At 36.9% G+C, this 16,753-nt stretch overlaps 1 protein-coding gene and 1 long non-coding RNA gene across 2 annotated transcripts in view; one reads left to right on the forward strand and one right to left on the reverse strand.

Annotated features, from left to right (window-relative positions):
- The window catches only part of LOC309484522, a 150,553-nt gene that overhangs the window by 82,769 nt on the left and 51,031 nt on the right, over window positions 1-16,753 (forward strand). The gene's annotated exons all lie outside the window — the stretch shown is intronic.
- Window positions 1-16,753, reverse strand: part of syngap1b (synaptic Ras GTPase activating protein 1b) — a 140,574-nt gene that overhangs the window by 50,838 nt on the left and 72,983 nt on the right.

A 16,753-nucleotide genomic window follows, 5' to 3' on the forward strand; every position in this document is an offset into this window, starting at 1 on the left:
ACAGCAAAGTCTGATTATTACGTAAAGATTATTACGCAGGAATGAGAGTATAGTTCCTAACCATATCAGCCTAGAAAATCACAACTTTTCATTTTCCGTCGGTCTTAGTACACGATGTAACTACAGAAGAGTCAAGTTTTAAATAGGAAAAATATCGAAACTCTTTGGTTATTTTTTTGAGAGAGATGCTAATGGTCTTGTCCGATTCAATGATCTATGCTAAGCTATGCTAAAAGTGGTACCACCAGACCCGGAGATCGGCTGAATGGATTCGAAAACGGTAAAACTCAACTGTTTAACTCTGGGGGAGCTGTAAAATGAGCCTATTTCCAAAAAAAGTGGAGTATCCCTTTAAGCTAGGTTTATACTCGCCGCGTCCGCATGAGCGCGAAGGTGCGCGCGGCAAAATGTCACAAGTAATAATATCAGGGTTTACTGGATTTTACACGATTCTTTTCGTAGTGTGGTATTGGTGGTGGTGTACTAAAATAAACATTGTCACGTGTGGACCTTTCTTCTTCTCACCGCTGATTCCTGATGGTTTAGAGGACAATTACTTGAGTCGCCCCTTGTCGTTTCACAGAATAGTACAACGGCGAGCGTGTCGAGTATAAACGCCTCGTCCGTTTGGGGAGGTGCGTGCGCAGTCAGCGGAGACTCGCGCTGCGGAGCCAGGCGAAAGTATAAACGAGGCTTCAGTTGTCAAAAGTCTGCAGTCTGCAGGATACAGCAGTCGGAGCTGACAGATTTCCCAGAAAATCGCATAGAATATGAAGGGCACAGACTCAGATTTTTAAGTTTCAGACTATGATTTAAGTTTCCATCCAGTCATCAAATATGTTTGATATTTTGAGCCGATTTTAGAATACATATTGTTTTGATTTGTCACGCGTAGCAAAGTGGCACACGTTTCTGTGCGAGTTTGTTGTGTTCGGAACGACATGAAAGTCTGCTAGTGTGCGATCCTTTGTCTTTTAGTGTGTGATGCCCAGTTTTTCTCTGCAACCATTTACCCCCAAAAAAACGTAAAAGAGCTGAAATTTTAATTTAAATTTTTTGCTTGCCAACTGCCTGTAATAAAAGAAAAGTTTAATTTGAAATACTAAAATTACTGAAACTAAAACTAAAATAAAAATAATGGTAAATAATAAAAATAAAAATATTTTATATATAAAAAATCAATCACCCAATAATGAAAATTCATTCATTTTACTGAATATAAATAAATTATAATTTAAATATAAATAAATTATAATTTTTTCCCAAAAAATAAAAGAAAGAAAAGAAATATAAATCAAGCAAAAATAAATCATATTTTTGTCAAACATTTTTCAAAAGTTGTTTTATTTGTTAATCAAGGATGTTAATCATGTTGACAGTATTTTCTTTATACTTTCAGGTGTAGATTCAATAAATCATGCATTATAAATATGTTTTTTTACAAATGCATTGGTAATCGAAGATGCTCTATCTATATGTCAGCAGGTATCAGTATAAAATCAGACCACCTTCACATCACCAGTGAAACCAGCTATTCTTTACTTGAAAAATTTAAAAAATAATTGCCAAATGCAAGTGAAAATTGGCTGTTACTTGCCAGTTTGCAACCTAATGTACATTAGATAACAATTAGTCAGTGACATCTGTCTTGAATCGCACAACTTTTAGTGAAAAAAATTTATCATGGAAAGACATATTTATATCTACTTATAACGTTCATCACATTAAACCACCAAAACAACAATTTGTGCGATAAAATCAATGTGGCTTTTCTTTACATTGTTGTGCCAGGTTGCATTTCACTGAGAGACGGAGTCTGGCTCATCTCGTATATGATGCTGCGAGTGACACTGTATGGCTCTGTCCCAAAACCAAGTGGACTGCCAATGTAGGCAGCATTCCCAATGCAAGGGCTGTTCCAAAAGGTAAGATACCTTCTTTTAGCTGTTGTGGTGAAGGCAATCCCATAATGCATTTCAACAAGAATAATTGCAAAAGAAGCAAAAGAAAGGTCAATAACTATAAACAATTTAATTACAACAAATATTATTATTAATTAACATAATGCAATCCATTTAAGAATATTTATGTGCTATGTACAGAATTGTTATGCATTTTACTATTCCAAATCACTTACACTATGAGTTTCAATTTAGAACAGAGCCATTGATCTGTGGCCAAGAAATATGCAAGGAAAATAGCCAAAAAACGATCTCAAGGATCAGTATTAGGGCTGATTTATATCGGCTATCCTAATGCCTGCTACAGACTGTGTGATTTCGGAAATTCTATAAGATCATTACAAATCACACTGGATCTAATAAACTTGGTACGACATGTACTGTATATAGACTGTATGATAATGACACTATTGAATCGTATAGGCTACGACGCAAGTTAATATAGAAGAATAAAAAGTCATCAGCATGCGCTAGTAGTAAACAAATAGAGCAAGATGAATCGCACTTTGGTGGTTTTTATGTGAGCTGAAAAAAAGAGGAGGAAGTGAAAAAGTCATGGCTAGGGAACAGAGACCAACTGGGCTGGCATGCCAGTTTTGTAAATGGAGCTTGAGGTAAGTCGTTTTAAGTATGTCGCGTTGATCAATACGCCATTTCATGTTTCATTTTTATTGGCTAGTCAGTAGATGTAGGTCGTAGCAGCAAACACACTGATGATCATCCTAAATGTATTGGCGCTTTTCCACTGCATGGGACGGTACAGCTCGGTTCGGTTCGGCACGCTTTGGCGCTTTTCCACTGCATGGGACGGTACGGCTCGGTTCGGTAAGGCTCACTTATGGCACATTTCCACTGCATGGTATGGTACGGTACGGCTCGCTTTAAATGGTACCACCTCTGTTGAGGTTCCAAGCGTACCGTCCCGATACTAAAATGTGACGTGAAAACACTGCAGATCACTGATTGGTCAGACAGAATCATCACTACCAGCGTCATTGTATTTACAACATGAGACACTAAACCCGCTAGATTTAAATAGCCAGTAGACAACAGCCAACGCTGTAGTGCCTGTTTTAAAAGTATTTGCTTCAAAAAGAGTATAAACTTTAAAAAAAGAAATGGCTGAATCGTGGTCAGTGGACGAGGTGCAGACGTTCCACTCGTTGGTTGCCGAGGAGCGGATGGGGAAACACGGAATGAAAAATTCGCATTTAATATGATGATGTCATGGCAGTAGAGACGGCAACTATAACGATCAGTCCCACCCACTTTGAAGCGGTACTAACTGCAGTGGAAAAGCAACCGAGCTAAAACGAACCGTGCCGTACCGAGTCGAGTCGTACCACGCAGTGGAAAAGCGAAGCGAGCCGAACCGCTCCGCGCCGAGTCGAACCGTACCGAGCCGTACCATGCAGTGGAAAAGCGCCATATGACACTGTCAGAAAATTATCACAGGCTATCTTTGGTTGCAAGACCGTGACAACGGCCATCTTTGAATCTCTCTCACTGTACGACGTAGGACCACCGTTTCAGAGCCACGACCACAGAATTCACCACGATTGGTCATCTTTGATCTGGGACAACCCAAAAGCATACAATGTGCTTGAGCCCGATCACTTATTTTATGTTAGCTTTCATGTGTTGTGCAGTAGGCGGCGGTATTCAGCTTTAAGTGGGTTTGCCAACCGCCATTAAAACGAAAAGGACAAGCTCAATGTGCGTGTGTGCAACGAAGGCTCCTTCAAATGTGGTCTCGAAATGCATCCTTTGTTTCACGGGTAAAGAAGGATAAAACAGAAGGACCCTTCGCAGCCTTGCCTACCCCATTTTTTTTTTATCAAAAATATAGTAAAAACAGCAAAACTCTATTACAATTTAAACTGTTTTCTATTTGAACATATTTTAAAATGTAATTTATTTGAACATTATACATGTCTGTCACTTTTGATCAATTTGAATGCATCCTTGCTGAATAAAAGTATTGATTTCTTTCAAACAAAAATACAAATAATGAACAACACACTTTCATGCAATATTTTTGGCCAGTACATTTTCTCAATTCAACTGCTATTATTGGCAGACGTGGTAAAAGTTAATTTTGGACCAAAGCGAAGTAAAGAAAATGGCAAAACAATGAGAAATAAAACAGTCTAACTGCAGGCACAAGAGACAGGCACTTGCAAACAAAGTGCTTATTGACTGGCGTCCTTGAGTAAGTACCGGATACCGAAGCGCAGTCATTGGCGGAGCTATAGACACGACTATTGCTCAGGAATGTGAAGTCATTAAAATAAGACCAACAGAAACAAATGAATGGGCGGCTTAATGAACGTAGAGGTGCTGGGAGGAGAAAAGACTGAAAGAAGCAGTGCTCAACCATCAAACCATCAGTCTCTCCTGCTCGATGCTGTGATAACCCTCCCATAAATCTCAGTGTAAATACCCACTGTCTCTCCAGCCAAAGCAATCTGTCTCTCTCTCTCAATCTCTGAAGCTCACATCTCACTCACACACACACTATCACAGCCATACAGTTCTCTCGCCTTGCACCCACGCAACTCTTTTACATAAATCAAACAGTGTATTTATCCATCTCTCTGCCTCTCTCTTTTTTATGAGAGCATTTTCCTTCCCCTCACCTCTCACATCCATTCTATTCTCTGCACTTTCAATCTCGTCAGTTTTTTCGGTCTCTTTGCGATCCTGAACGTCAGACCTCAAATCTCCAAATCGCTCCTCCTGATCCCTCTCCTGGTGCACAGCCTCAACTCAGCTGATTTTACAGTTCTTATTATGTAATATGTCCATTAAAGTCAAGTATATTTTACATACCGATTCATCTGAGGCCTCAGTTCTTGGTCATGCTGTCTCTTGAATAATGTATGTTTTGCAATCTTAAACTGTTTCTTATTCAGAATCGGTTGTTTGTTTCCCGTTTTTTATTTTTTATTTTACAAAAACACTGGAACTGAATCATTTTCATGACTTTTGGCTCCACTAACTGTTTTTAATGCCAAATGGGGACAGAAAACCATAAACAAAAATAGAAGCATAAGAGCCGTTGTCATGACGATCAGCTAGAATCTTCTTTTCTACTACTGTGAATAACCGATCAGCTTTCGAGTGTGATTCTTGTTCAAGATAAGGATATGGGATCATTTCTGAAGTCAACAGAACATTACAAATCAGAATGAAGTCTCTTATGCTCACCAAGGCTGCATTTATTTGATCAAAAATATAAAAACAGTTATAATGTGACATATTACCACCATTTAAAATAACTTTTCAATTTGAATATATTTTAAAATATAATTTATTTCTGTGATGCAAAGCTGAATTTTCAGCATCATTACTCCAGTCTTCAGAGTCACATGATCCTTCTAATATGCTGATTTGCTGCTCAAGAAACATTTGGAAAACAGTTGTGTGCTTAATATTTTGTGGAAACTGTGATATATTTTTGGGGGATTCTTTGATTAATAGAAACTTAAAAAGGATTTATTTGAAATAGAAATCTTTTGTAACATTATAAATGTCTTTACTTTGCTAAATGAAAGTATTAACTTCTTACGAAAAAAATAATAATCTTATTCTGACCCCAAACTTTTTAACAGTAGTGTATATGCACAAACAGACACAGATATATATATATATATATATATATATATATATATATATATATATATTTCTGAAAGTTTATTTAATCAACTTTTAGAAGCACACTGCATGAATGAGGCTTTTTGATGGATTTAATCAAGAACGGTTATTTTCACATGAAGAGATCAATGGAAATGATCAGCATGTAATAGAGACGTGCTTTTATGCAACGATAACGAGCCCAAGAATTTGATGAATTTGAATAACTTTGTTCTGATATTGTTCTATTCCAAAAAATATCTCAAAATGTAACATTCTTTTGAGGATAGTGAATGAAATATTGCTTGTCAAACATTGTCCATTCTTCCTTCCACAAAATTACTACAAGATTCTAAAACAACTATTAAGGGATACTCCACTTTTTTTGGAAATAGGCTCATTTTACAACTCCCCCAGAGTTAAACAGTTGAGTCTTACCGTTTTCGAATCCATTCAGCCGAACTCCGGGTCTGGCGGTACCACTTTTAGCATAGCTTAGCATAGATCATTGAATCGGACAGGACCATTAGCATCTCTCTCAAAAAAAGACCAAAGAGTTTCGATATTTTTCCTATCGTACCATGAGTCCAGCAGGCGTAATGATATGACGCAGCGCCTGAAAATAGTCCCCAGCTCGGTAAGTTCCAACATGCCCGGGACTAAGTTTGTCTAACCTATTAGAGCTATTTTCAGGCGCTGCGTCATATCATTACACCTGCTGGACTCATGGTACAGCAGCAAAGTTTCTTGATTATTACACAGGAATGAGAGTATAGTTCCTAGCCATATCAGCCTAGAAAATCGCAACTTTTCATTTTCTGTCGGTCTTAGTACACGATGTAACTACAGAAGAGTCAAGTTTTAAATAGGAAAAATATCGAAACTCTTTGGTCTTTTTTTGAGAGAGATGCTAATGGTCCTGTCCGATTCAATGATCTATGCTAAGCTATGCTAAAAGTGGTACCGCCAGACCCGGAGATCGGCTGAATGGATTCGAAAACGGTAAAACTCAACTGTTTAACTCTGGAGGAGTTGTAAAATGAGCCTATTTCCAAAAGAAGTGGAGTATCCCTTTAAGGAAACAAAAAATTGTATGCAATCAGAATCTGAATTTCCTATGATTTTCATCTCTATTCGTGAAAATGGAGTTGTGTTGCCAGTTATATTACAAATAATACCAGTCCTGAATGCTAATTTTCAATACAACCTTTGTGTTATATTAAAATACAAAATATAATAACATTAATTTGACTAACTTAGTGTATGGATCACCCTTAATTAATTAGCTGTTATTATGAAAACTTACATTACTAATATATATATATATATATTATTTTAAATTGTTATATATATATATATATATATATATATATATATATATATATATATATATATATATATAACAATTTAAAATAATTGCTTTGCATATATTTTAAAATGTAATTTATTCCTGTGATGCAAAGGTGAATTTTCAGCATAATTACTTGTCTTCAGTGTCAAATGATCCTTCAGAAATGTCTTATTATTATCAATGTTGAAAACAGTTTTTTTTTTTTTTGGATAATTTGATAAAAAGTTTTCTGTAACACTTGTACATGTCTTCATTGTCACTTTTGATCAATTGAATGCATCCTTGCTGAATAAATCTTAGAGTCCCCAAACTTTTGAATGTTAATATAGTAGTCATTCAGTACTATGGTATAGTATGGTACCATCACAGTAATGTTCTGAAAGGATATAAAACAATCAATGCAATGCGACTGCTAATTGCAAATCAATCTCCAGTTTTTAATATGAATTGTCATATGGTACAAAAATAAACTATGAATCACTTTAATGTGTCTGAGATGGAGAGAACATTGAAAACACTATATAAATGTTCACCCTTATAAATGCCCTTCAAGAACCACAGAACTTAATGGACAGAACCCGATCGCAGGCCAGAGGTCACTATTCCCTTTTAATTATGCCAAAGTAAAGCGGGCTCGATACATCCATTTATTTCAATTTCTCCCTGTCCTTCTGGATCCAAATCCAGGCTCTTTATTTGGTTGCCATGGCAACATTTTCTAGTACCTAACATTTGACTAACATGATGAAACACTGAAGTGATGGAACACAGACTCACACGCATGTGAACATGCATGAACAAGGCTGTCGGACGCACGAGAAATGGCAAGTTGCCTTTCCGATGAAGTTCAAACGGGCACCGTCTGTTATCAAACACAATGATCGCTAAAATAAGCATGTGTTCTGCAACTTGAGGATAAAAGGAGATATTTTCTAGCACACAATAATGATGAAAGGGAGAAAAAGCTGGACTTCCAACATAGGTGTGTACAAGTATGTGTGGGTGTGTGGGTGTGTGTGCACTTTTTATTCTCAATGTAAATCTGATGTCAAGCTGAAAGCCAGAGCTGAAGTGTGTGGGTGGAAAAAGCTTCAAGCTTCAGTCCCTTTGAGAGAGACAGAACGGAAGAGAGAGAGAGAGAGAGAGACAGCGAGAGGAGGGGGAGCAAACATGATAAAAAGTGAAACTAATGACAAAAAATAATGCTCAGCTTTTGATTGATATGCGTGGGGTTGCAAGTGGATCGATTTTTACACCTAAATTGGATTTGTAATGGTTTACGGGGATTGAATAAAACAAAGAAGAAATGAAAACAATATTATTTGAAATTAAGCCGTATTGAGTATTGTTCTTAAAAGTGAAGTTTGTAATCTGTCTCCTATCCCAGCTCAATATGCACAGACAATTATAAGTAGGTCTGAGCTGTAAACGTCACATGACTAATTCGGTTACACTTTAATTTAAGGTGCTCTTGTTACAGTGAAAATTATACATTTAAGTACTGAGTAATAGAAATTAAGAACATGTATTAGTATATAATTAGGGTTAGGGTTTGGTTTAGTTGCATGTAATTATGCATCATTTACTGTTATTACTATAGTAAGTACATGTGTATGTAACAAGGAAACTGTAAAATAAAGTGTTACCACAAATTCTATTAGCAACCTTTGAATAGCCGTCAGTAGAGATGGTGTAGTTACAGAATCTACCAGGAGGGGGCTAAAGGAGTCAGAGTGAAACAATAACACTGGCTCAACCAATGGTGTGAGTTTGGGGCGGGGTTATCTGTGTGTTTGACGAATGGGAGTGTTTGGGAAACCTGTTTGATTGTCATTATTTGTCCAATTCGTTTGGTGCCTCTATAGTCAGAGCCGCCTAAACCTAATGTAAGGCCCCGGGGCTGAGAGGTTTTGTAGGCCCCCCATCCCCTCGATTTATAGAGTCTCATTTAAAAAAAAGTGTAATATCTAGGTAATCTATATCACAGAATGCATTCATTTCTTTCGAGACCTACAACAGTGAGGTTTTTTTTATATTGTTTTCAATTTTAACATTGTTATTAACATATCACTGAGCACATAAACACAAGACACTTTATTTAACAACCACACACAGCAACTAAATTTCAACTTTATGCAAATGAGAAGCGATTTTCGCGAGCGACAACCAATAGGAAAGAAGCCTTTCAGTGACGCTCAGCTCCCGTCACCGTCTCGAGTGCAGGAGAGACAGAAGAGTTCGAGGGCGATTTCACTGTTTTATATGATTTACTGTAACTAACCACAAACATGGATATAATAAAATGATGCACGGAAAAGAAACTGTCGACAGACTCAGTGAGTTTATGCTGGATTTAGTGCGTAAATCATTTTGTTTACAAATTAGACGCTTTGCAGTTGTTATATACATGTTAAAGATTTTATTTTGGATGTGTTTAATTGTGATTATATTGGCTGGGTTTATAAAAGTTTATCAAATTGAAAGGATCATTGCTTGGTACATTTGGAAACAAAGCTTGTCTATTTCTAAATGTAATCGCGTGCATCGCTGATGATTATACTGTCCGTGTGTTGAAAAAAACTTAGATTAAACACACTTGCAACAGACACACCCCAAAGCGGAGACGTTACAGCGTTGCCAGCGGCACTGAGCGGACTTTTGCCGCTGTAGTGGACACGCACCGTAACGCCTCAGTCGCGCCGCGGGACCTCTAGACGTGCGTAAACGCGTCTTTGCATTGACTTAACATTGAAATCACTCGCGCCTGACGCGCTATTCGCGTTTGGTGTGAACGCACCATAACAATAACATTAGAGCGACAGCACTACCAACGTCCACAAGCGACTAGCGACATACAGCGACAAAATCTGACAAGTTAAAACAATATGACCATTTCAGCTCATCATGAACCTGAACTTGGGAGGCCCCTGAACTTGGGAGGCCCCTTGGCTTCAGCCCAGGTAAGCCCGTGCATTAATACGGCCTTGTCTATAGTGGCACAGAAATCACACACTTTAGCTTTATTAAAAAATAATAATAAAAAAAAGTAATACGATTTTTTAGTGAAGCTGCAAAAGAAAAAAAAGAAAGTGATTACTGCAAATCCTGGAGACAAATTACCAAAGCACATCTGTGCGATGCTTTCTTCTATTGTCATTTTCAAGGATTTTTCTCCTGCTGCAGTGTTTTGTTTTTTTTTGTGTGTTTTTTTTCACTCTTTTCATAAAAGCATCACAAAACAACCTTCCAAAAAGTTCCACGGACTACAAATACATTTTTAAGACTGAAATATAGTAGATATGCATAAATCAAATGACTAGATCTATGCAGTATTACATTTTGTCAAAATGAATACGATTTTATTTTTCAGGAGCACAAAAAGGATTAGGACTGATTTATGATGCGATTCATATAAAATATCGAAACATTTTTGAATTCCAATTTTTGCAAAAGCAAAAACAATCAGGTCAGCTTTTTTAAAGAACTTGTCACGGCGTGCATGTTTAGTTTAAATGATGTGACCTTGTGTTTTCCTAGTTGTTCACAAAATGAGAGAACCAGTTTAGATACTAAATCAAATGACTGTAATATGCATATCATTCCTACCTACAGCAGAAATGCAACTGTAAGGGGGCGGTACAATCCCTTATTCCTCCTTAATTATTCCCGTCCAGGATCCAGAAGTAATCTCAAGCCACAAAGAAAGACAAATTGTCCGAACGGTCCTTCTCCAATCATATTCCAGTCTTGATTTCTTTTAAGTCACTTGTTTCTGCTTCACTTGAGAACGATTGCTTTCCCTTAGCAGATCAAGTGCTCCTCTAAAGGTCAACAGAAGGGTGGATTCCCACACCATGTTTGGTTGTAATCATGTGTCTATATGCACTCTTCTCTCAAATCTGGCATCAGCGACTTTTTGACCATTAAATAAATCCAGAAAAACTTCCATTCTTGCTTTCCCCAAGTAATCCTATATGCATTAATGAACATCTCTGCATGTCATGTTCACTTGTGAAGTTCAACACTGCCATAATACTTCTCTTTAAATGTAAATCCTAACTAAAAACAGCCATTTATGCATTAACTTGAATTATTATTGCAAGTAAGCTAAATATAATAGTTCAATACATGTGTTTCACTTATATTATATTTGTAAGACTTCTATTTTGATATCTATTTACCTAAGAATTATGTAGTAAATCATTAAAAATGTCAATATTTACAATCAAGAATTTGAACTCTATAAAAGGAGTCTATTTAACTGTTAGAATTGTTGTGTCTCATTCCTCCACCTCGTCTCAGTCACTCTCTCCAGCCCTGACAGCGGCTGTTCCTCAGAAGAGTGCCAGATAGAGAGCTCCGGGTCCCGGGGACGCTCACCGGCGCCTTCACGCACGACCCTGAACCGACGAGCCGTTTCCCTTCTGCCTTTACTGCGGTTACCAACACCAGATCTGCGGCGAAACTCTCTCATGTTTTACTTTAGCTATAATTATAGGCGTCGTTTAGCGTTGCAATCGAGCTATCAACGTTTAAAACGCTCTAAGCGAGAACTTTTCAGAGCGTGCATGCACATGACTAAGGCGTTTATTCTAAGCTTACACTTCCATATAGACAGTAAAACACTGGCATCTGATGCAAACTTGTGTGTGTGTGTGTGTGTGCGTGTGTGTGTGTGTGTGTGTGTGTGACGGAGCCAGACTTCTCCGCAGCTCCGTGCCAGTGACACTGATGCGTAAATCCTCCGAGCGCACGAAGTTCAGACGTATATTCTTGCACAAAACCGATGCATTTAGCGACGAATCAAAGCTCAGATGATGAGGATTCAGACGGATGGATCATTTGCATGAGGACTTCCAAAAGCAATTCCAAAATGACATCGGAAATCCTTTGCGTGAGGAAAGGCTTGCTGTATTCCGGAATATGCTTGCTTGTTTCCAGTCACACACGCAGGAATATCAGCAGCAAGGCGACGCATCCTTTCCTGCGGTTGTCCTTTTCTTTACTGCGCTCTCACTCACTCGAGGAGGCGAGAGGAGAGAAGAGGGGGTGAGCTGGACAGGGGGGTGGGGGAGAGATGGGATTTGATGGAGAGAACTTCATGTAAAAGCCTGGGGCAAACTCTCTCTCTCTCTCTCTCTCTCTCTCTCACACACACACACACACACACAGCTCTTGTGTATGTGTGTGTGTGTGTGGATGTGATGCTTTCAGGCAGCCGGTGAGTGGAGAGGCTTGTGTAGAGGCAGGTTATGTGGGAGGAATGTGTGTAATTACACAACTACACAAACTGAAGACAAATGACAATGTAGATTAAACTCTGCGAGTGCACGTATACAGTACAGAGAGACGCTGCAAGCTGCATCTTAGCTTTCACTGTATTAATTCTATTGTATAACTAGCATAGATTTTTACATTTGATTTGGGGCACAAGGGTGGTTTGCGTGGTTGTGTGCTCTGGTTATGTGTTTGCTACGGTGTTCTGAGTGGTGATGCTATGCGGTTGCTAGGGTGTGCTGACTGGTTGCCAGGAGGTTCGTTACTGGTCTAAAAGAGCTCAGCCTCAAGTTTCTGTGATATTCTGGCAGTCTGAAAGTCTGATTGCTTGGAAGAGTGATAGTACAGCAATCATAAAAGGGATAGTTCACCCCTAAAAAAAAGAAAATTATGTCATCATTTACTACCCCTCGTGTCGTTTCAAATTTGCATGACTTTTTTATTTTTTTGGGATGGACTATCTTTAATATACTGTATAAATACACATGAATAATTTCAAGACATTTACTTTTTTATAATATATATTGAAATGTATAAATATGTATTTATTAACAGAAATGTATATTAATTATATATATTTAAAGTTATATTAAAAATTGACAAGTAATTTCATATAACTGTCTCTCTGTACTTAACATGCACTCTCAGAATTGAATATATATAATGTATATTTTGTGTGTATGTATGTATGTATGTTTATATATATATATATATATATATATATATATATATTAGGGCTGGGAATCGATAAATTTTTTTTTTACTAATTAATTGCACAATTTGCTGTAATTAATTGCAATTAATTGCATTTCCCCCAAGCTTGTAATCATCAATATTTAAACTTAGAATCACCTAATTAAATTAAACAACACAGGGAAAGAAAAAATAATAGTAAACATCAATATATCAATATATTATTCTTTAATATCAACATAATCAATTTAACAGATTTTTTTTTTTATAATTTTTTTTTTATACTAATTATCAAAATAAAATATAGTCCTACAAAGCTATTATTACCAGAGCATGTGATCAGAGCAGGGCCGGGTTTCCCGATAACGATGTATCTTAGCTCTTAAGAGCGCTCTCTACGTGCAAGGTTAGCGTGCAGCAATTCCACGAGCGTTTCCCAAAAATGCACTTAACATGAACGCGCGAGAACGCGTTTTACGTGCTACTCAAGAGTCGCTGTCCATTCACGAAGTGCTGAAATATAACCTTATATGGAATCGTATTCTGAACGTTTAGCCTTAATTATTAGATTTAATCCAATAATTGTCATCTGTGGATTAGCAATCAGGATAAGTCTAAAGTCTACATTCAGGCGGAGATAGCCTACTGACAAAATGTATGAACAAAAAAACAAACAAGAAAAGATACCTTTCAAAAAAGATGAAATTAGTGTAGGCCTAATTTTTGAGGAACAAAGATGTTATTTTTAACAGATTTAAAGGACACCATACAAATAAGGAAAAACAAAACATCTGGGTGGACATTGCAAACTAACTGCAACCCGAGGTGTTCAAAGATCAGGGAAGGTGGTCTGCAAGAAATGCCCAGTACATGGCTGGTTTTCGTGCACGTCAGCAAGTCATTGGCAGATTATTATTTTTTTTATTCATCCATATTTTGCCCAGTCTTTGAAGCATATTTCCCACATTACTTCGTTCTTTTATGATTTTTTTTTTTTTGTTGTTGTTCATTCATTTAATTTAGATGTGTATTTTTTCTTCCCTTTTTATTATTTAATTTATACATTCATTTAAACAAAAAACAAGTACAATAAAGTGTACAATAAAAAAAGTACAATCAAAACCTTATATTTGTACTCACTTTGCAGTGTAATCTGTTAAATCTAGATAAAAGTGTAATCTGCCGATGTCTTCTTACGATGCACTTGGGGATGTACGATTACTCCAGAGCACTCGTAGTTCTACGAAGATTTTCAAGTGCTACTTAAGTTACGATGCTTTTGGGAAACAGACCATAATATTAAGATCAGTCGTACAATCGTTTTTACGAACTTCTTAGGCTTACGATGCTTTTGGGAAACCCAGGTCATTTTACCATTGTTGCCCAGCATGACTATACCAGGGCCGGGTTTCCCGATAACGATGTATCTTAGCTCTTAAGAGCGCTCTCTACGTGCAAGGTTACGAACGCTCGCAGCAATTCCACGAGCGTTTCCCAAAAATGCACTTAACATGAACGCGCGAGAATGCGCTCTACGTGCTACTTAAAGAGTCGCTGTCCATTCGTGAAGTGCTGAAACATAACCTTATATGGAACGTTTAACCTAATAATTGTCATCTGTTGTGGATTAGCAATCAAGACAAGTCTATATAAAGCACCTACAGGCGGAGGCACTGACAAAATAGCTAAAAAATAAAATAAAAAATAAAGATTCCTTTCAAAAAGATGAAATTAATGTCCTTTTAGACGAGATAGAGTGAAACAAAGATGTAATTTTTAACAGATTAAAAGGATTTATTTTATTTATTTTTTGTTCATTCATTTAATTTTGATTAAAATTATTAGATTAAATTATTTCAATTTTTTGTTTTGTTTTCTGACCTTTTTAATTATTTAATTTATACATTAATTTAACCAACAACAAAAAAAGAGTAATAAAGTGTACAATAAAGTACAATCAAACCTTATATTATAATCACATTGCATTTGAATAAAGTTAAAGGTGTAATCTGTCGGTTGTCCTGCAGGTGTCCTCATAAATCTGTCTTCTTACGATGAACTTGGTGATGTACGATTACTCCAGAGCACTCGTAGATCTACGAAGATTTTCAAGTGCTACTTAAGCTACGATGCTTTTGGGAAACAGACCGTAATATTAAGATCAGTCGTACGATCGTTTTTACGATCAACTTAGGCTTACGATGCTTTTGGGAAACGCAGCCCAGCTCAGTAGGGCTATTGCAAACAGTAGTCTACTACAGAGAAATGTCACGTTATCTGAGCGGACTTTGCTTTTCCAGTGCGTGATCGGTACATGATTGGAGCGTTTGGGCCGTTAACGACAGAGCAGAACGCGCAGCGCAAACACGGAGCGGAACATTGAACAGAGAGCGCAGCAGCGCGCCGGCACACACACACACACACACCTGATCGCCGAACACGGAGGGGCGGGACGGCATATTTTCGGCCTTTTCAATAGCAGCCGCAACAGGAAATCATTAAAATGAGGCAAAAAAAAAGTTCTGTGTTAATTGCGTTTTTTTATTTTTTTTTTGCGTTAAACATCTCAAATTAATCGCAAAGATTAACGCGTTAATTCCCCCAGCCCTAATATATATATATATATTGTCAGGGATATTCTGTCATTTCTTTGTTTAGCTTCATGTTCATGTTCATAGTTCATGTTTTCATTAGTTGCTATGGATATTCATTTGATCATCCCACCTGTTAGTCTTTTAGCTCGTTATCTCTGTGTATTCAAGTTCCTCATTTCTCTGCCTTGATTGTCGGTTATTGTTTGTGTTAGTGTTTAAACTAGAACACACTGTGGACTATCTAAGTTTTGTTTTATTAAAATACCTTTATTTTTTAAATCTTATTCATTTCTTCATCATCTGTAGGCTTTATGAACAGCATTTGGGACAGATTTATGTATATATAAAATGAATATATATACTGTATTAAAATGTATACATATTAAAATGTAATTTATTCCAGTGATGTCAAAGCAGAATTTTCAGCATCATTACTCCAGTCTTCAGTGTCACATGATCCTTCAGAAATCATTCGTATATGCTGATTTGCTGCTCAAGAAACATTTCTTATTATTATCAATGTTGAAAGCTTAATATTTTGGTGGAAATCTTGATACGTTGTTTCAAGATTCTTTGATGAATAGAAAGTAAAAATAAAATAAAAACAGTATTGAAATATAAATCTTTTGTAACATTATGATTGTCTTTACTGTGCAATTTTGAGCAAATGAATGGATCCTTGCTGAATAAAAGTATTAATTTCTTTCAAGAAAAAAATCGTACTGACCCCAAACTTTTGAATGGTAGATTGTTTATTGTATTTTTTTTTTTTTTTACAAAACTTTTAGAAGCTTTCTAGCACTAAAAACCATAAGACTGCATTATTAATGGGTTCTTTAACAAATCACACCCACATTGCATCAAAAATAAATAAAAAATTACGTTTTTAATCAAGAATGGTCATTTTCAGACAAAGTGCTGTGTAAATGATCAGCGTGTTATAGAGATGCGAGTTTCCATGACGACTGCAAGCCCAAACCCGGCCTGCAAGCACTAAAGTTGAACCATTGAGACAAGGCCGAGCTGGACACATTTCCAGTGGAGAGGCATCTTAATGCTCACAAAGACAGCTGACGCACACATCATCCCTCCTGATGATTGGAATCCACCTCAAGAACAGCGCGATTGATCCAGACCGCAAGAAAATGGACACGGCTAATGTACGTACATCCCTCATTCGTGAGCCTGACCATATGTACGTTTAATAAAAAGAACACTATATACGTGATCAAAGACAATTT

This window comes from Leuciscus leuciscus, assembly GCF_965113295.1.
Source record: "Leuciscus leuciscus genome assembly, chromosome: 20".
NCBI lineage: Eukaryota > Metazoa > Chordata > Actinopteri > Cypriniformes > Leuciscidae > Leuciscus > Leuciscus leuciscus.